This window comes from Staurois parvus, unplaced genomic scaffold, assembly GCF_062004578.1.
Source record: "Staurois parvus isolate SC_StPar_1 unplaced genomic scaffold, SC_StPar_1.0 ptg000253l, whole genome shotgun sequence".
Taxonomy (NCBI): Eukaryota; Metazoa; Chordata; class Amphibia; order Anura; family Ranidae; genus Staurois; species Staurois parvus.
The window spans coordinates 246,549-268,187 of record NW_028318049.1 but is presented as its reverse complement, the minus strand read 5'-3'; positions in this window follow the sequence as shown (position 1 = coordinate 268,187).

Here is a 21,639-nt window from a genome sequence, read left to right as displayed (position 1 = left end):
GATCAGCGACTTATAGTGTAACTGCGGCGGTTGGGGGGTTGGGGACTGACTTGGAGTCACTGGGGATGACCAATATAGTGATCAGTGCTAAAAAAAAGAACTGAAACTGTACTAATGGCACTGGGCAGGAAGGGGTTAACATAAGGGGCGATCAAAGGGTTAACTGTGTGCTGGGTGTGTTTTACTATGGGGGCGGTGTCTGTGTGCTTCACTGTAAGCACACTGCTTTGGATGGCTGTGCACAGCCATCCAAAGCAGTATGCCTGAGCAGACAGGGAGGAGGACTGATCCTCGGTAATCACCGGGTGTCAGTGAGTAATCGGAGATTGATAGCCACGGCTGCAGATGGCGGCATGAGTAGGGCATGCGCACACCCAATACCAAGGAATTCAATATCACGTATACATGCATGATTCTGTGCATCCGTGCCGCCCTGTAGCAGTATTTCTGCTATAGGGCGGTCGGGAAGCGGTTAAATAGGAAACTATTTAAAAAAATGAAAGGACATTAAAATGGCATAACATAAAACTAGATATATTACATAACATATGACATAATTATCTGTCACGTCAAAGTGTTCAAATCAACAAAATCAGCTGTTGTTCATTAAGTTATACCTTTCAAGTCTCTAGCAGCTTTGGCCTGGAGAAGAGGTGCTCAACCTTTTGAAGAACGAGCGCTACTTAAGTGATTTGGTAACCCGATCACAAGCCACAATGAGCTATGGGGTAAATAATGCCCCCAAAATTACAAATGTAAATGAGCCCTTACTGTCCTGAGCCCCCACGAGGCTGCTTTCACACTGATGGTGTGGTGCACATTCAGAAAGCACACCAAACCCACAGGATCAGGGGCGGACTGACCATTTGGAAACTCATGCACTGCCCGAGGTCCCGGGGTCAGTAGGGGGCCCCATGAGATGCCCCTGGTACCTTTTTCATAGGCTTTTTTGCGTTTGGGCAAGGACACAGGGGCCCCATGGTCCCCTATTGCCCGGGGACCCCATGAGTTGTCAGTCCGCCCCTGCACAGGATACAATGGAAGTCTATGGCTCAGTGCTAATAACCTGCAGGAAAGTCACACTGCGCTGCACTCATGGATCAGTGTGAAAGCAGCCTAATTATGAGTGCTAATATGGCCATTGAAAAAGTGCAGTTTATGTGATATTTAATACACTGGCCTTTTCCTCTTCTAGCTTCTGCTGGCACCGCTCTCCAGGCTGCTATAATGATCCCAGGCAAAGTGCACTTGTATCACTCTCCCTGGGATAGGAGCCGGCACTACAGAGGAAGCATTGGCTTATGCAGTTCCTGCTCCCTCTGTTTCCTCCGCTTCCATCGCTGGCTCCATGCACTCTGAGAATGAGGGTCAGCAACCCGTTGATCACGATATGGGCCTGCCGACCATCCATCCCAGAGCATGGGCATGCACTTACCTCTCTTGAGGTGGCAGGCCACATTAGAGGGCTCAGTGGGACACGGGTTGAGCACCCCTGGCTTAGAGGAAGGCAAAACAAACCCCAAGTGCAATCTGTTGCAGTTTTTCCATATGGGAGGAAAAAAAAAATTTCTTGACCCTCCAAGTTCAGTCAGCTCGTGGATCAGGATGTTTTTCTCATAACTGTTAATAATTTTACTAAACATTGTGTATTATTAGCTGCAAGAATAATATATGTTTTTTTCATTTCCATGATTTTGCCATATTTGATAATCCATTCCACATATTAACCACTATTATGAAGCAAAAAGGATTTCTGGTGCAACTGACGTTCCCTTGCCTTATGTGCCTTATGAACAATTCTGAATTTTTTTTTCCAGTGGCCTTGTATATATTTGAATATAAAACTAGATCACGTCTGAGATGTCTGTGTTCCATATGTACCCTAAATTGTGCTCTGTAGACCTGTGGAGTACTGTAGACCAGGGGCGGACTGACCGATTGGAAACTTGGGCACTGCCCGAGGGCTCGGGGTCAGTAGGGGGCCCCATGAGATGCCCCTGGTACCTTTTTCATAGGCTTTTTTGAGTTTGGGCAAGGACGCAGGGGCCCCATGATCCCCTATTGCCCGGGGGCCCCATGAGTTGTCAGTCCGCCCCTGCCCTACGCATTTGAAAATGCGGTGCACCGTGCAGTTCCATGCAGCCATGTTTTATAAAAAAGGTCAGGGATTTTTTCTCTGTGGGAAACACAGATCCAGCATCCAATTCAAATGAATGACCTGCTGTGCCCGCACAAAGGTGAGCCGCACCACCCACTTCAATGTGAACCTAGACAAATGAGCAGCAGATGACAGTGAAGGTTTATGGCTGATCCAACAGGGTGTCTGGGTGCACATCTTTCATAGGCCTCAGTTTCTGCTCTGACTCAGAACTACTTTCCACAATTTAACAAACTATTGTACTCACTATTGAGGCCCTTAAATGATTGATGGAGGAAAGGCTTAGCTCCGAGGAGGGCAGGCTCAGCACAAAATCAGGGCATACGCTGAGCACCATTTAAAGCAAGTAATCAAGGTCGAAGGGCTCTCCAGGTGCAAAGGATACCTGAAATGTTCGCTTTAAGTGGTTTGTTAATACTGTCACATTCCCATCTTCCAAAACATTCTGTAAGCTCCTAATGATCAGTTCGTGTGAAATCCCCTCTGATCCCCACTTTTGTTTCAGTAATAGGGACCATAGTTTTTCTCTGTTTTCACTTTCTTTTAATTCCATTAAACATTAAAGAACTCTATTAAACATTAAAGAGCCACATGCTTCATGTTTGCCTATTTAAGTGCTGGATGTGTCTAGATTTTATGTCTCTGATTGCTCAGTTGACTTTAACTGAGGACTATTAATTGCTCAGATTAAAACATTTGCATTTCTTTTGTACAATTCTCATTTGCTATGCTCATTGATATTGGAAGTAATCGCTCTGAATATATTTGAATACATTCCAGAAATCCCTATTATGGCTGAATTTATAGGACATTTTTATAAGTCATTGAACTTAATTTGTATTTACTAAATTGTTAAGTAAATATAGCAGACAAGACTGGCGCATCTCCTTAGCGCATTAATGACTTAAAAAAAGATTTTGCTCAATTATTAGTAAATTAATCCTGAATAATGGGTCATAGAGATGACACACGTGCTATTGTTTGCAGACAATTCCTTGTCATTAGGATTTTGATACTGCTAACTTTACATTTAACTAAATAAAGTATGGAGGTAACTAATTTTGTATGTTCAAATATTATTTATAAAAGGATTCTACACAAAAGAAAATACCATAAAACTCCACAAACCTACTTCTACTTAGTCCCTCTGATACAACAAAAACATCCTTGGTTACATCATTGTGAACGCTTATGACAATTAGGAAATTGTCATATTGGAGGCGGCTCAGTGGAACCAATTCCTTTCAAAGCCTGGGTTCAAATAACCACAATGAACAAAATCATAACATGATCTAAAATAATACACGTATTTAAATACCGTATTTTTCACTTCATAAGACCATGAGACGCGTCTAGGTTTTAGAGGAGAAAAACAAGAAAAAAAATATTCTCAACCAATGGACTGCGGACATAGTACAGGAGATGACCAGAGACTGCGGACACAGTACAGGGAATGACCAGAGACTGCGGACACAGTACAGGAGATGACCAGAGACTGCGGACACAGTACAGGAGATGACCAGAGACTGCAAACATAGTACAGGAGATGACCAGAGACTGTGGACATAGTGCAGGAGATGACCAGAGACTGCGGACACAGTACAGGAGATGACCAGAGACTGCGGACAGTACAGGAGATGACCAGAGACTGCGGACACAGTACAGGAGATGACCAGAGACTGCGGACACAATACAGGGGATGACCAGAGACTGCGGACACAGTACAGGGGATGACCAGAGACTGTGGACACAGTACAGGAGATGACCAGAGACTGCGGACACAGTACAGGAGATGACCAGAGACTGCGGACACAGTACAGGAGATGACCAGAGACTGCGGACATAGTACAGATGACCAGAGACTGCAGACAGTACAGGGGATGACCAGAGACTGCAGACAGTACAGGAGATTACCAGAGACTGCGGACCTTTGGGGAGGGAGGGGGAACGGGTACCTGAATTTGACAGGTACCCGCTCCCACTTCCGTGGACTTGTCCTTCCCTCTTCTTCCCGCGGCGGCTTCTGTGACAGCTGGGTGCCCACTGCGCATGCGCAAGAAGTGCTGCGCATACGCAGTGGGCACTCGGCTGTCACAGAAGTCGCAGCGGGAAGACTGTACAGGGCTGGAGCGAGGAACAGGTAAGGTCCTGCAGGAGAGAAGAGCTGAGCGGCCGGCCCGATATCCTGACATGGTGGCAGCAGAAATACCGGACCAGCTGCTTTACATTCGCTCCATAAGACGCACTGACATTTCCCCCCCTTTTTTTGGGGGAAAAGAGTGCGTCTTATGGAGCGAAAAATACGGTAGTTCTAAAAAGAAGCTTGCCAATGCAGCTCTACTTCCCCAGACTATGTTTGTTTGCCAATTGGTTATCCTACAAAACGCAGGTTGTATGCAAGATCCATCTACTGTAATCAGAGCATATTAGAAACATCATTTGATCCAAGACATTTAGTATACAAGTATGAAAGTGAGCGCTTAAAATTGAGCCACTGTACACCGAAAGGTACCAACAACCTCCAAAGACCAAGTATGATAAATAAAGGTGCAGTGCTAAAAACCACATCAATAATAATAAATAATTAAATATCAATAAAATTGCTACTGATAGCAACCAAAGCTCTCAATAAAGATGTACAACAAGAAGTTACAATATTTCCAATATCAGGAAAAATAAAGTGACAAAAGTGCAACCGCACATCCAAGATGGTGACTACTAGTGATAAAGTGGCATAGTCTATATATAATGTGAAGCTCTTATTTGAGTGATCCACTGTGCATCTTTTGGTGATCAAATATGTGAATTACACATTCACCAGATGCATAACTCCATCATGCATTGAGAAAATATCACATCTCAGTGGGTCAGCTGGGTCCTCCTATGGACTCCTCTATCCTGGTAAGGACTTCCCTCTGGTTCATCAATGGGATGCCGCACCTCTCAGCTCCTCTCTAACTGGGCTCTGTGGGTGGTAGGCTCAACAGGAGCCCCAGGAAAGGATGCCAAAATGGTGTGATATAGTTTCAACAGGGGATAATTATTGATTCATAACAGGAATAGACAAACAGTATAAAACAGACTGACCATGAGTTGAATCAAGATGGCCGCCGGACCAACATGGGACCCGGCGGCTTGACATCTGGACGCTGCAGCTCTTCCCTTGATCCAAGACATTGTTTCCATTTTAGTAAATTTGTTAGGAGCATCTATGTTGGGAAGTGATTTACACCAGTTTTAACATGTGGGTGCCATATTGTATCCATATACGAAGAGTTGGTCGAGATGGGAAGGTCCATTCCTGTGCTTAGCTCTTTGGCCTGGAACAAAGGTGTAGTTCAGGTGATTTTGAGGTCACTGTTTGATGAGCAATTTGAGGTAGCCTGGGATACCCGACATCATATTTTACTTATTTCCTGTACAATGTTTTTTGTTGGTTGCTACAGCACCCTGCCTTGAAAGGTTGACTCCATTATGGTGTGCCATGTAGATATACCAATCAAACCACATATAAAAGCTTATGAACAGGGGCGGACTGACCATTTGGAAACTCGGGCACTGCCCGAGGGCCGGGGGACAGTAGGGGGCCCCATAAGATGCCACTGGTACCTTTTTCATAGGCTTTTTGAGTTTGGGCAAGGACACAGGGGCCCCATGATCCCCTATTGCCCAGGGGCCCCATGAGTTGTCAGTCCGCCCCTGCTTATGAATGTTTTCCAGTACAAAGGTTGGGATGCTATGATTGTAAAGCAGGTCACAGACTTGAATCCGGCACCTATCGGCCAGCAGATCAGGGGGTAAAGTGCCTTAAATAGAGTAAGTTAGTCTGCAGCATGTATAAAGGAGGTACACAGCACCTACAGAGCAGGCTGGCTTTGCACTCATGACTTAAACCATATGTATATCAAAACAATCATTTCATTGTAGCAAAAGGCCAAAAACTTCATTGGGTTTCATATATCAATTTGTTCTCCATATTTTATCTCTTACAGTTTTTCTGTCATGATTAACAACCTAGACTATCTCAGTTTCAACAGCGATGGGAACTGTTTATTTGTGTTGAGTGATGAATAGTTTACACCTCATTGCATTTCACAAGAAAGCCAAGGGCTGTATAAAATCAGAGGCCAAATCTGAAACTGACTGGTTGTTAAGATGCTTCCAAAGTGTCTTACCTCTGGTTCACATATATGCGGCCGTGTGGGATGTGTTTTGCCAGGGCACAAGAGCCCATTCATTTGAATGGACTCCCGTGCCCCATGAAGTCCCTGCACTTCTTCTGAAAACGCAGCCCACACGGGAACCTCGGTTCCCAGTACGGTTGCATTTTCCAGTGCAGGCGACGTGCCATTAGAATTAATGGCACCCGCCTGCAGGTCCACATTTCTCTGTACGGGTGGTGCATGGATTTTCGTGCAGATCCACAGCGGCACCACCCGCACATATGCGAACCTAGCCTTAGAGAACTGTAAAGATGTCCGTGACATCACCTCCAATGGCAATCAGTGCAGCTGTTTTCAGATAATGTCTCTGACTTCATTCAGCCGCCCTATTGAGGTTAGTAAACCGAAGCCTTCTCCCTTTTGGCTGATCAAACATATATATCTGAAACTTTAAAAGGACTTTAGATAGATTCCCTTAAAAGTCACATTTATTGCGTAGATAAGAGCCTATATATTCTGCTATGAGGATGGTGATCACTCAGTGGTTGTCCGAGAAGATGTTCGATCTCTTGGGTAAAGAAGTACAATCTCAGCTCTTTATTCCTGACTTTATTGTATTTCCCTGTCTTTGTATGCACAGTGCACTGCAGGGTCAGGACGACAGGTGATAAATTAGCATTTAGCTCTCAACTTCTAGTAATTAACTATAAAGTCTTGAGTTTCCAAAGGACGTATTTCAAGGTATAAATGCCTTGGCACTCCAAATCTGCTGTTTGTTGTTTGATGCACTTTACATCGTCTTTCAATAAATGATGAATATTGAGAAACACAAAGATCTTTCAATACAAGGCTGTCTAGAAGTTCCTAGTCACACATTTGTTACAGAACTATTGAGCTCTTGATTAAAAGATTAACTTTGACTCCATTTTCAATTTAGCTGTTGCACCATTCTATAAGTAACTACGCAATAGAAGTTATACATCAAAGGGGGAATGGAAATGTAATGTTGGATTGAGCAGTGCAGTGTATCTCTGCTTAGAACATCTGCCTTGCAGAGCAGGGCTCTGGGGTTCAGTTCTCAGCAAGAGATCTATATTTTATAAGGTGAAAAGAGAAGATGAAAGCTAGGACTTCGCTGGAATTTTAGGCCTCCTTCATTTGGTGTACTTAAGTGTACACCTGTGCAAAGGGCCAAGTATGCCCACATGGGATGCATGGGTGTTCTGCGCATCTATACAGACTCAGTTTCATTCTTGTCAACTGGGACTTAGCTGCTGCTCCCAATTTGACATCCATCTGGGTGAGGGTGCATGTCCTTGAACCTACACTGTCTGCATTCGGGGGACATGCGCCCACACCGTGTCTGTGAAGCTGCAGAATCATGGAAAATTTGTGCATCATGTGTGGGCAAACAAGGCCCTTATATTTCGCCTTTTGAGGTTCCTCCTTTCCACCTCATCAGCATATTAATAGCCAGAGGCAGCTCTAGGCTTTGTGAGGCCTTAGGCAAAACTTAGATATGAAGCCCCACTCACACCCATCCATTAGGGTCCCCTGTCCCTCAAAACTGGAGTAATGTGTTAGGCCAGAGGAGTAACTAGAACCTTCAGGGCATAAAATCATGACGGGCCCCCTGAACCAAGCCCGGGGCCCTTCCCTCCTATTCCGGGGACCTCTACTCCCATTGAGGGGCCATTTATTATGCTCCCGCAGCCAGACCCTTATGCATGTTCTGCTGTAGGCCCTGTTCCTGCCGTTACATTAGAATCCCTCCTTGAATCAGAGTTCCCTGCCTTCCCAGAGCTCCCTTTACATCAGAGTTCCCCTATACATTACTTCAGAGTCTGCAGGGTTTGCCTTGGAAGGAACTCTGTGGAACCTAATGTAAAGGGGAACTCTGTGGACCCTGATGTAAAGGGGAACTCTGGATCCTGATGTAAAGGTGAACTCTGTGAACCCTGATATAAATGGGAACTCTGCAGAACCTGGTGTAAAGGGGAACTCTGCAGAACCTGGTGTAAAGGGGAACTCTGTGGATCCTGATGTAAAGGTGAACTCTGTGAACCCTGATATAAATGGGAACTCTGCAGAACCTGGTGTAAAGGGGAACTCTGTGGACCCAGATGTAAGGGGAACTCTGCAGAGCCTGATGTAAGGGGGAATATTGCAGACTCTGGTGTAAAGGTAATCTCTGATGTAAGAGGTTCTCTGGTTACCAGAGCCCCCCCCCTCACATCAGAGTTTGCAGAGTTCCTCCTTACCTTAGAGTCCACAACGTTTCCCCTTTCACTGTAAGGGTAAACTCTTCTGACTCTGATATAAGGGGGAATGCTGGGAACTCTGATGTAAGGGGGGCTCTTACATCAGAGTTCCCCTTTACAGCAGAATGTGCAGCGTGAATACACTAAGGTAAGGGATTCACGGATGAAAAAGGGAGTCAGGACACTGATATAAGAGGGGACCTTTACATCAGTGTCCCCCCTTCCCTTAGGGTCTCCACTCACCCCTTACATCAGTGACTCCCCCCATAGAGAGAATGACTGCCCTACAGAGCTGTCACACGCTAACCTGTAAGTGCCTCCAGGCTTTGGTCCTCCTCTTCCCCGCATCCCCTCCTTGCTTTCAAAAGGAAAGGTGCCCTGTCCTGAACTTCCTCTACCGCCTGCGCCCCCCTCCTTGTGCACTTGACCAGCTTCTTCTCCCCCCCCCCCCCTTGGCTCAAGCCGAGCCCAGCCATGACCGAGGCATTACTAATCAGCTGGCTCTGGAACTGCACGCATGTTCTGGAGCAGGCCAATTGTTAATTGGCTGAGCTCGGCTCCGGCAGAGGGATGGGCTGCCGCTGGTCAGGTGTGGGAGGCACTGGGTGGAAGGGAAGTAGGGGACAAATGGAGTTTTTACAGGCACTTTTCTGCTGCTTACAGTGAGTAGAAAAGTTCCCTTTTTTTACTAGCAACACTGCTTGAGGCAGTTCGGCAAAGTAGGCGGCCACGTGGCAACTGTGATTGTGAGGCCGAGGCGACTGCCTTATTTGACAAATTAAATAGTCGCCTCTGTTAAAAGCATCTTTAACCACTTCCAGTCCGGACACCTTCACCCCCTTCCTGTCCAGACAGATAAAGCTTTATTTTGGTGGTATTTATTCACCGCTGGGATTTTAATATTTTTTTGCTATGTAAATTAAAAAGTCTAAAAATTTTGAAAAAAAATGTTTTTCTTATAAAATTTTGCAAATAAATAGTATTTCATCATAAATCTTGGCCAAAATGTATTCCGTTATATTTTTTAGTAAAAAAGAAATAACTCAAATTAGTTTATAACCAAAATTATAATTTTTAAAAATTTTTTAAAATTTTTTTATGTTTTTTTAGTTATTTTTTTTTTACATACTGTCACCCTAGCAGTACAGTGTCCCCATGGTGACACTGTACTACTTGTGGGGGGTGATGAAGATTTTTAATTTTTTTTTACACTGATTGCTTTTATACCCATAAAGGCTGTAAAAGCAATCATTTCTCCTTATCTCTGTCTGCATTCCTGCAGCCATTGAGAACTACTGAGTGAGCTGTGACTGGTCACAGCTTGTCACATAGTACAAGGCTGTTGTGAATAGCCCTGTACCATGTGATCTCTGTGATCATTCACAGATTTCACACGTAGTACGCAATGATGTCACATCTTGCTTACTACTTTGCATGTGATTGCTGATTGGCCAATCAGTGATCACATGATTGGGACCTCGCACAGAGGTCCCGTCCGACGATCGGTGTTCCACTGTGTCTGGAGGACACAGTGGGCACCGTATCGCGGTGCTGCGCGCTCCCAGGGAGCACGCACAAGCAGGGTGCGGGGAGGCCGTTTATAAATGGCCACCCGACCCTGCACTGCCACCGTCCGGCCGTTTATATACAACGGCCGGACAGGAGGTGGTTAAATAAAAGCTTTCCATTGTCATTACATACCTTATCTGAAACCCAGTGATGTCCTCATTGGATCTCTATGTAATTCAGGAAGATCATGGCTGGTGGGAGGTGCCGGCAGGGGGCTGTACATAGTTCCTTGAAAACATCTCGGCACCCTGTCTTAGTACTTGTCTCATGAACTTTGGTGCAAGTGGCCTGGCTCTTTGGAGGAGTAATGCAAATATAAAAATGCTTTCATAGGTGGATATCAGTCTAGAAGAGGAGGCATTCCTGGGCAGTATTTGTATGCAGACCTCCCTAGGTAATGCCCACATGCAATGCTGATCCTCCATGACTGAAAGAACTGAAATCCAATGAATGAGGAGAGCCAGGGACAGTTAGGCTGGGAAGGAAAGGGCTAGGCTCTATGTGACTTACTGTATCTTCTAATGTACATTGTGAGAAGCTCACAGTGTGCAGTGAAATCGGAATAAGCACTTTCAGTCCTGGAGAAGAACCGGTACAACCAACTATGCAAGACTGAAGAGAAGGGTGGAGGTCAGATTTGAAGTGCAAGCTTTTCAAGGCAAGGGGCTGATTAATCCATGTATCTTGTCAAGCTTTGTAGAATATACCAGAGCAGCAGTGGCATCCTGCGGGGGGTGCGGGCCACACCGGGTGGCACCTTCACAGGGGGTGCAGGATGCCGGCACAGTGACAGCTGCCTCTGCCCCGGTGTAGTGGTAAAATGAGTATCCCCTGAAGCAACTGCGCATGTGCCGGTTTCAGGCCGAAGAAGCCGATCGCTGGCTCTGTGCTAAAGTCAGAGATCGGCTTCTTCGGCCTGAAACCAGCACATGCGCTGTTGCTTCAGGGGATACATATCTTCAAGAGATACTCACTTTACTGCTACACCGGCACTGCTCCTTCCTCTCTGGAGGGGTGACACCACATGTTACCGCACTGGGCGACACCAATCCTAGGGACGCCTCTGCAGAGCAGTATAAATGATGAAAACTCAAACATTTCAGTTTCATTTCAATGTACAGCCTTCACTGCCAGAAGGTAGTTCTTATGGTGGGTCTGCAGCCCCCTAAATTACATAAGTACCTTTTCATCACTATCACTACTTCAACAAATATCTCTCCAATCTGAAAAGGAATGGTTGTGTACATCGCAGGGGCGGACTGACCATTGAGGAACTCGGGCACTGCCCGAGGGCCCGGGGTCAGTAGGGGGCCCCATGAGATGCTCCTGGTACCTTTCATAGGTTTTTTTGGGTGTGGTTTGAGCATGGGCAAGGACACAGGGACCTCATGTTCCCCTATTGCCCGGGGGCCCCATGAGTTGTCAGTCCGCCCCTGTGTACATGTATATTTTTTTGGCTTGAAATGTCACAATTAGGATCATTTTATTAAAGAGGCAATTGCCCAAGGCCAAACAGAGGATGAAGCCTACAAAAGAAACCTGCAAGTATTCATAGTAGAAATCACAGCCTTGAGCCTGTGTGGATACTGCAGGTCTCTATCAGCTTTGCAGATCTTGACCCTGGAATTTTTCTCCACTATTTTTGCAAAACTGCTGTTAAATTACATGGGGATTGGGAGTGAACTGACATTTTTAAGCTTAACCACATAATCTCTATTGGATGGAGATCTGGACTTTGACTTGGTCGTTTCAGGACATTAGCACTGCTGTTTTAGGCCATTCTTGTGTAGTTCTAACTTTATGCTTGGGGTTGTCCTGCCCCAGGTTTAGTTTTTCTGCAAACAGCACAAGGTTTTCACTCAGGATTCCCTGCATTTTTCTGCATTCTTCCTTTAGAAGTCTTCCACAGTCTGCTGCAGAGAAGCATTTCCACAGCATGATGCTGCCACCACCATGTTTTACAGTGTGTATGTGGTGTTCTAACTATTATCATTAACATTTGCATTAGTCCTTAGATCCGTGATAACAACCTAATAAAAATAAAATATTTTAGAAAATCGTGTTACCTATTCTCACAAGATGCACTAGATTTGTAATGCCTCGTTCATACTGGTGCTTAGGCCAAGTGTGGTGAGTAGGCAGCCCCAAAAAGTGTATGGGTATGCATCAGCTGCACGGTCACTTTTCCCAATCTGATATTTTTCTGGTCCAAATTTTGGCAGAAAGTACTGTAACACCTACAAAGTTCCATGGTTACTAGTCCCCCAGTTGGGGTCAAAATGATCAGTGGGGCAGCTAGGAAACACAGAGATTGTCATTTTATTCCACAGCTGTGCCTGCTACATTCTGTTAAAAGTCAAATATACATACAGTAGATGTCAGCATTATATTTTACTTTTCAGGAATAATTTTTGTTAATGGCTCATAGTTATTTGTATGAGAGTGTACAGTGTGTGTTGCTGTGACCATTTGTTGTTTAGGGGCCCATGTGACGGGTGACAACACAGGAGCGAGGTTGAGAAATGGTTGTCACAAGAATTCTCATGACAAGATCACCAAGGATTATTTTTTTTTTCTAAAGAAATCTGTTTATTAGAGTTTGCAAATAAAAAAAACAAACAAGTATATACCCGCGCAGGGGCAGCATGGAGCAGTTGACATTTACATGACACGTGTGTGAAGTATACACTAGAACATAAAACACAAACACGTGTGGCCCAGAGTTCTCTGCTCAAGAAACAGTAAACACAGAATAAATCACAGGATGGGATGTTACAGTCGGTGGATGTCTACATACTCATAGAAACATAAAGTGCAAAAACCCCTTAAGGTCTGGTAAAAGGTACAGAGGATACAGTTGCCATTTAGACCAAACCTTGTCATATTTTGTGGGACAGCCCCTGTGTATGTAGGTATCCTTGTAGAGGGGTAAACTAGCATTTACCAGCTGCTTTCAGAAGGAGGTAGAAGGGGGAGTAGACTCTCTATCAGAAAAAGTAAGGATTTAGTCTAGTTCACTCTGAGACCCGGTAACCAAAGAATAAGAATCCAGGATATAGAGTGCTCCCTGTAGAGAAGGACCTGCATCATTGAGAAATACTAAAAGGTCATCAGCATACAGGGATACCCTCTCCTCCATCCAGCCAACCCAGAGCCCTTTAACAACAGAGGAGGAGTGGAGGAGAGGGTAGCCCTGCATGCTGTTCCATGGCCAGAGCAAACAGGGCTGGAGAGAGTGGGCAGTCCTGCCATGTGCCCCTCTGCAAGGTAAAGAAGTCGGACAGTCCACTTCCCAACTTAACAGCTGCACTTGGGTTGCTATAAAGGATCTTCAACCAGTTAATAAATACAAGTGGAAACCCCATTCTCTGAAGCTCCCCCCAAAGGGCACAGTATCAAAGGCCTTCTCTATGTCAAGAGAGGCCACCACTCTAGAGCCCATGTTGCTGTGTGAAGCATGAAGATTTGTAAACAACCTAAGGAGGTTAATAGTGGTAGCCTTGTGGGCCACGAAGCCAGTTTGGTCTGGATCAATGACCGTTGGTAATATACCTTGGAGTCTTAAAGTAAGAAGCTTAGTTAGGATCTTAAAATCATTATTGAGGAGGACAATGGGCTGATAGGAGGCACAGGACATAGGGTCTTTTGAAGGTTTATAAATTAAGACAATATGAGCATGACCCATGGAAGCAGGAAGTGCACCCTCCTCTAGACATTTCATGTATAATAAAGCAAGTATGGGAGCCAAGAGCTTGCAATGGGCCTTATAGAAGTCAATGGGGAAGCCGTCAGGACCAGGAGACTTCCCGGCTGGAAAGGATTGAATGGCCATGAGGATCTCTTCCAAGGAGATGGGGCTTACCAAAGGAGAATGTTCAGTCTCTGAAAGCCAACCCAAAGCCACCTGATCCAACACATCGTGTAGATCTGTTGGCTGAAAATCAGGAGGAAGGGTTTGGAGGTGTATAAGGATCTGTAAAATTGCTGAAAAGTCTCTAAGATCTGGTCTAGTGAGGAAATGAATCGCCCTGAGAGGGTTTGTAGTTCAGCAATAGATGAAAGAGGCAAATCATGTTGAGCTAGCATTGCCAGTAGGCGGCTGTTCTTATCCCCCTGTTCAAAGAGCCACTGCTTATTTTGGTATTGATCCAGCCTGGTCAATTCAGCCATATGTAAATGTAATTCTCTCTGAAGAACTTGTAGCAGGTCAAAGTTACCTTCAGTAGGATCAGAGTTGTAAACATTAGCCTGATCTGCAATCTGTTGGTTCAGGGACTGTGCATCTCGGGATAGATTCTTGCAGACTGTGGCTATGGAGGAAATATATTGGCCTCTTGTGAATACCTTAGAGGCATCCTAAACAGTGGCCGGAGAGGATGACCCGCATTAAGGTCCCAGTATTCAGTCAGTTTAGGTGGGATAGCTTCCACCAGTTTGGGATGGGTAACCCAGTGGGAGCCCAACCGCCAAAGAGACGCATTTCCTGAAGGAGGAGGCACGAAGACTTAGTGCTAAAGAAGAATGGTCGGACAGACCTCTGGGCAAATAGATTGCATGTATAACATCAATTAGGAGGGCGGGATTTGCAAATGCCAAATCAATACAGGAGAAGGTCTTATATGAAGAGGAAAAGCAGGAGTAGGACCTGGTGGAGGGGTGATTCCATCTCCAAACCTCCAAAAGTCCAGATCTGGTAAGAGAATAGCATTAAAGTCTCCCATAAATAACAATATGGCGGGGAAGTATGGGGTAATCCTCTTCACCACAGTATACAAAATTGCAGACATAAATGGTGGGGCAACATATATAGATGCAACAACATATCGAGTTCCCCATACAGTGAACACCACTAGGACATATTTACCTTGTGGGTCCGTATGGATCGCCTCAACCACACATGGACAATATTTGTTTATCAAATTCGAGACCCCTCTAGCAAATGTAGAATGTGTAGCATGAATGGCCTTTTGGACCCAAGGTTTTTTTAAGACTAGAATTTTACTGCCCATGAGATGCATTTCTTGGAGTAGTAACATATGGAAGTATGAGATTTAATATATTGAAAAAAAAAAGCTCTTTTGAATTTGGAATTGAGGCCATGGATATTCCAGGACATGACTGTAAACGAGTCACAAGCCTGTGAGGCTATGAGAAGGAGTTAGATATGACTTGAGTGGGAGTATTACCCCTAGACGGTATGGACATCCAATGAGCAGCAAAACTGACCCAGGCCAACACCAAAAACCAAAACATAAAACAACATAACTGTCCCTTTGCACCGAAGTGCACACCCTGTCCAGTCCCAGCTTCAGCCTCCAAAAAACTCAGAAGAGAGGCAGGGAATGGCCTGTACCCAATAACAAAGAACTGTTTTGGATGTGATCACTTACCGACCACAGCTGTTGTGATCTACCAGTGAGCCTAATTTATATGAGAATACGTGCACGTGGAAGTAAGACACTGGCACAGAATGCAGTTTGCCAACTTCCTAATTTCTACTTTATTGAGGAAATAATAGTAACATTTATAAGTCTCATTACGCAGGCGAAGCATATACAATGATTGGGTGAAAAGTCCCCTAGGTTTCCTGCGTGTTCTTCCATCCGTGTTGATATCTTCCAATCATTGTCACCAAAACGACTCATTCCCTTTTATGGGGGTTGTTTACATTAAAAGATACTTTTCTTCTAATGAGTCACCTAGGGTGAGACTCCGGATGAAGGCGCCATCTTAATTATCATTGTTCCGTTGCCCTATATCTGATTGTTTTCTTAAGAGAGTAAGGAATTTAGAAAGCGAGAAACAGAGAGTAGCAAGACTATAAAACTGTCATTTTACTGATCATCTAATGGAACGTGGACTGTGTATCACAATCCACTACAGAACAATGACTGGTAATAGCAATGATACTATGTCCAGTAGTAGCCTGTGAGGATATGCAGAAGCCAAAGTCCCAAACAGGGATAGGTTCTAAAGCCAAGGAAACGTCAGCAGGGAGGGGGGGGGTGCCAAGGAAAAACTGGGAGAAGTGTAGAACACTCACTATGGTGGAAACATCATGGCACAACTTCAGGAATAGAAACAAAACAATCCACTGAGCGAAAGGAAGGAAAGGCGGGCTGGAGCTCCTGTGGAAGAGCTCAGGAGCCATAAAGCACTATAAGGAGTAGTTGGTTTGCTTGGGCAGCGGAGAAGAAGAAATCGGTCCAGGAAAAAGAAGAAAGTAGTGTGCTGCAATACTTGCGGAAACCACAAGGCAGAGTTGAGCGTAGGCCTAGGGACCAGGCAGCCGTTAGCGTGCGTCAACCCAATCAGAGGTGGCCTCCAGGGTTTCAAAGAACCGGACCTGCTCCCCATTTGCGATGCACAGCCTGCTTGGGTAGAGAAGGCTGAATTTGATGCCTTTTTCCAGATCGCAGCAGCTGTCAGGTGCTGGTCCCGGTCTCTGTAGTTTAGCAAGCGGAGGAGGAAGGGCCTCGGTGGAGCTCCTGGGACACAGGGAGTAGGAGGCACCCTGTGGGCCCGTTCCACCATGAACGTAGATGGCATGTTGGTAAGGTCAAAGAGGGAAGTCTTCAGTTGTTCAGCAAACTCCGCCGATTGGGTTCCCTCAGCCCTTTCCGGGAGGCCGAGGATGCAGATGTTGTTTCTTCTCCGTCAGTTTTCTGTGTCAACTGCCTTCTCCTGTAGAGCTTATCATTTATTTGTGGCAGAGCATTATATCCTCAACATACATAGCAGGATGCCGGTGAGGAAGACAAAACGGGTGGGCCCCTAATTGAAAATAGATAGAGAATGAAAGCAGACAGGGTAGTAATGGTGAACACATAACACAGGTAATGAGAAAAGGACGATAAGGTTAAGCAGGGATATGTGGAAGAATGAATGCTGACAAAGAAATAAACACCACAGAGAAGCCTTAAAACAAGACAATTTATAGGACAAATTGGTCTGTTTGTTCTTTCTGTCAAATTGTCCTTACATTTTATTAGATAAACCAGTAAAACATTTTTTGATGATGTATTAGTTCTTTTGGAAAGACTTTGCATGATTGAGATTGAACCCTTGATTCTGCCTTAGGGTGGTCATTATCAGACTATTCCCACCCCTGACTGGATGACCAAATGCAGTGCTCAGTCAAGGTTTTGAGGGCTATCTTGAGGGAACAGGAAAAAAAATGTTAAGCAGTTTGACATCCATCAAGAAATAACCTCTTAATGACAAAGGCAAAAACCAAACCTTTACATCTGAAAACAGTTGGTTTGTTTGTTTCTTCTCCCATCAAGGATTTACAAGGCAGATCTACCAGGATTTGCTGCCCTCAGTTGAGAAAAAGGGTTGAGAAAACATGGTTTTGGCAGCATGTTTGGTTATTACTAAAGTTGGTTGCCTAAAACCATAGCATCCCTCTTCCAGCATTGAGCACCACAGCAGTTCAGATCTCTGGAGCTAAGTCCCCCACCATTGATCCCCCACATATCCATCACGTAAGGCCAAAACAAAGCTCCATAAATTGGTGTTGATGTTATGGACTTTCAGGCCACGTGAAAGCCCATGATCGGATCATGTTAAAGCAATCACATGATCAGGAGCCAGTTCTAACATCTCCTGATCATCTCCAAGGCAGCATGGAACAAGGCCCACCTCTGTGCTGCCACTAATATATGTATTCAAGTGTACAAGGTCAAAAGGAATGGTGCATGAAAAACCTTAGTAGTCCAAAGTCTTTGTTGTTCAACTGACTACAAGAGGCAAGGCAAAAGGCAACCAATGCGTTTCAGGGGCCACACAATCCCCCTTCATCAGGGCTGGGTGAAATGGGGGAATGTTAAATGGGCTCCAAAATACGCCTAAGCAGACTCACCTGCATCGAGAGGATTTTGTAAATAACAGTCAATGCTGGTGTTCGCAGTAAAAGGGGCAAACCCTGATAAAGTAGAATTGTGTGCCCCCCAAAATGTATTGGATTTCCTTTGCCCTGCTAAGGTGCATATCCTCTCCTGGGGGGTCCCCATCTGCGTAGTGAGATGCTGAATACAGGCCACAAGGGTCTGCATTTTGATAGCCTGTGAAACTCTGTGTCCAGCTCTCCTCTGCTACTACCTTTTGGACTCAATTTTATATTATATATACAGTCATGGCCGAAATTGTTGGCACCCTTGATATTTCTCCAGGAAATCATGTATTTCTCACGAAACGTATTGCATTAACACATGTTTTGCTATACACATGTTTATTCCCTTTGTGTGTATTGGGACAAAACAAAAAAAGGGAGGAAAGAAAGCAAATTCGACATAATGTCACACAAACCTCCAAAAATGGGCTGGACAAAAGTATTGGCACCCTTTCACAACTGCGGATAAATAAGAATGTTACAAGCATGTGATGCTCCTGTAAACTCACCTGGGGCAAGTAACAGGTGTGGGCAATATAGAAATCACACCTGAAAGCAGATAAAAAGGAGAGACGTTCACTTAACCTTTGCATTGTGTGTCTGTCTGTGCCACACTAAGCATGGACAACAGAAAGAGGAGACGAGAACTGTCTGAGGACCTGAGAACCAAAATTGTGGCAAAATATCAACAATCTCAAGGTTACAAGTCCATCTCCAGAGAACTAGATTTGCCTTTGTCCACAGTGCGCAACATTATCAAGAAGTTTGCAACCCATGGCACTGTAGCTAATCTCCCTGGTCGTGGACGGATGAGGAAAATTGATGAAAGATTGCAACGCAGAATAGTCCGGATGGTGGATAAGCAGCCCCAAACATGTTCCAAAGACATTCAAGCTGTCCTGCAGGCTCAGGGAGCATCAGTGTCAGCGCGAACTATCCGTCGACATTTAAATGAAATGAAACGCTATGGCAGGAGACCCAGGAGGACCCCACTGCTGACACAGAGACATAAAAAAGCAAGACTACAGTTTGCCAAAATGTACTTGAGTAAGCCAAAAGCCTTCTGGGAAAACGTCTTGTGGACAGATGAGACCAAGATAGAGCTTTTCGGTAAAGCACATCATTCTACTGTTTACCGAAAACGGAATGAGGCCTACAAAGAACAAAACACAGTACCTACGGTAAAATATGGTGGAGGTTCAATGATGTTTTGGGGTTGTTTTGCTGCCTCTGGCACTGGGTGCCTTGACTGTGTGCAAGGCATCATGAAATCTGAGGATTACCAAAGGATTTTGGGTCGCACTGTAGGGCCCAGTGTCAGAAAGCTGGGTTTGCGTCCAAGATCCTGGGTCTTCCAGCAGGACAATGACCCCAAACATACGTCAAAAAGCACTCAGAAATGGATGGCAAAGAAGCGCTGGAGAGTTCTGAAGTGGCCAGCAATGAGCCCAGATCTAAATCCCATTGAACACCTGTGGAGAGATCTTAAAATTGCTGTTGGGAAAAGGTGTCCTTCCAATAAGAGAGACCTGGAGCTGTTTGCAAAGGAAGAGTGGTCCAAAATTCCGGGTGAGAGGTGTCAGAAGCTTATTGATGGTTATAGGAAGCGACTGATTTCAGTTATGTTTTCCAAAGGGTGTGCAACCAAATATTAAGTTAAGGGTGCCAATACTTTTGTCCAGCCCATTTTTGGGGTTTTGTGTGACATTATGTCATATTTGCTTTTCTGCCTCTGTTTTATATTTGTTCCAATACATACAAAGGGAATAAACATGTGTATAGCAAAACATGTGTTAATGCAATACCTTTTTTGTGTGAAATACTTGATTTTCAGGAAAAATATCAAGGGTGCCAACAATTTCGGCCATGACTGTATATGTGTAGTGCTACTCCTATAGGAGCCTCAAGTACACAGGCTCATTCACACGTTTCTTCAATGACCAGTCTAGGGGTGTTTTTTATTTTTTTATTTTTAGAGAACTTGAATAGGGTTGAGGGAAATAGGTGGGATACTCCAAAAACAAGAACTATGTACAGTTGAGGACTTTAGGTATTCTTACAGATGAACTATGACAAAGTCCGTGCTTGAAACAAACAGTAGACTTCAACTTTAAGGCAGCAGTAGTAGTAGCAAACTAGAGCAGAGTCCCTTTAGGGAGGAGATTAAGTAGACAAAGCTCTTTGGAACAACAGCTGGGGTCCCCTTTAGCTAGATCCACACCTTACTCCCTAGCATCAGAGGGGTTTAAGTAGCACACAGTCTCTAAGATCCTTTAGGGGTGTATGTACTCACAAGGCCCAAGAACAGCTGGTTGCCTTTCTCTGTGATACCAGATCAGGTCTTCAGTAGATGGCCCCTCAGTCAACTTTAGCAGAACTCAGTCACTCTCAACATTCAGGCCCTCAGGCCTCCCACCTGAGGTCTACGGCAGTAGATTATTATTATTATACATGATTTATATGTAGAGATGTGCTGGTTGCTTTAAATCTTAAACAGCAGTTGCAAAGCATTTTCTTTCTTTTCTCTCTTTGTGAGTGACAGACAGGAAAAGCAGGACTGTGCTCTAATTGGTTGTTGCTACAGCTGAGAAGGATCCACCCATAGCAGGACTGTTCCAGCTGAACTTATGATTGGCTGTGGAGGAAAGGAGAGAGGAAAAAGGAAGAAGAAGCACATGTGGGGAAGGAGACATTTTCAGGAGACCGCATGGAGCAAGGGCTCCTGGTGTAAAGTCACAGAGTCTCGCTCTCTGTGCTGCTAGAGCCCATGGGCTGGGCTGGGAGTGTGTAGCAGAGCAATGGTTGCAGGAGGACAGTGTGCAAATCAAGGATTGTCCTGCCTGACACTCAGGATTACAGCCACTCAAGTGCATGTGTCTCTCAGAGTTTGGAGCTGCTGTAAGAGAGGATTTCTACTACTGTCTAATGCTATCTAGAGGACAATCCAGAAACAGTGAGTACTCTGTGATGAAAGGGGATTTTGATATTGCTGCATTTGCTGTTCATCTCTGGAGAATGGTCAAGAGAAAGCCTGCTCTCTAATTCTCAGAGTGACACAGATCTTGGAAAGCCCAAGCTGCTCAGAATTAGCTATTCCTGCTGCTGATTGATGAGAGAACTCTGTCTCTGTATATTACTGGTGATTGTCTCCTCAAAACGTGTGCTGTGACTGAAGAGTGTGTTTAGTTCCAAGTCCCCACAGAAGCTTGCTGCTTTGAATATACTGAGCAAGTGTCAGTACATCAGGATTTCAGCTGTATGGTAAAGATTTGTTGAAGTGTTCTTTTCTATTGCAATGTTCACTGGAAGATTCTGCTTAAAGGAGATTGTACTATCCTGCTACCCCTGGATTAAGAATACTCTCAAATGCAGAGAGTGAGTGCTCTTCCATTGATTAGAGGGCCCCAACGTTGAGAGACTTTAAGTTTCATCCCACTGGCCAGTGGTTAGGTAGGACATTTCTGCTCTAGATAGTACCGCTATAGCAAATGTCAATAAGCTGCTAAACCTAATTAACAGTCATTGTTTCATGTGTCAATGTCACTCTCATATGTCACCCTTGTCAGTGTGATACTAGTCAGTTTTTGGAATCTT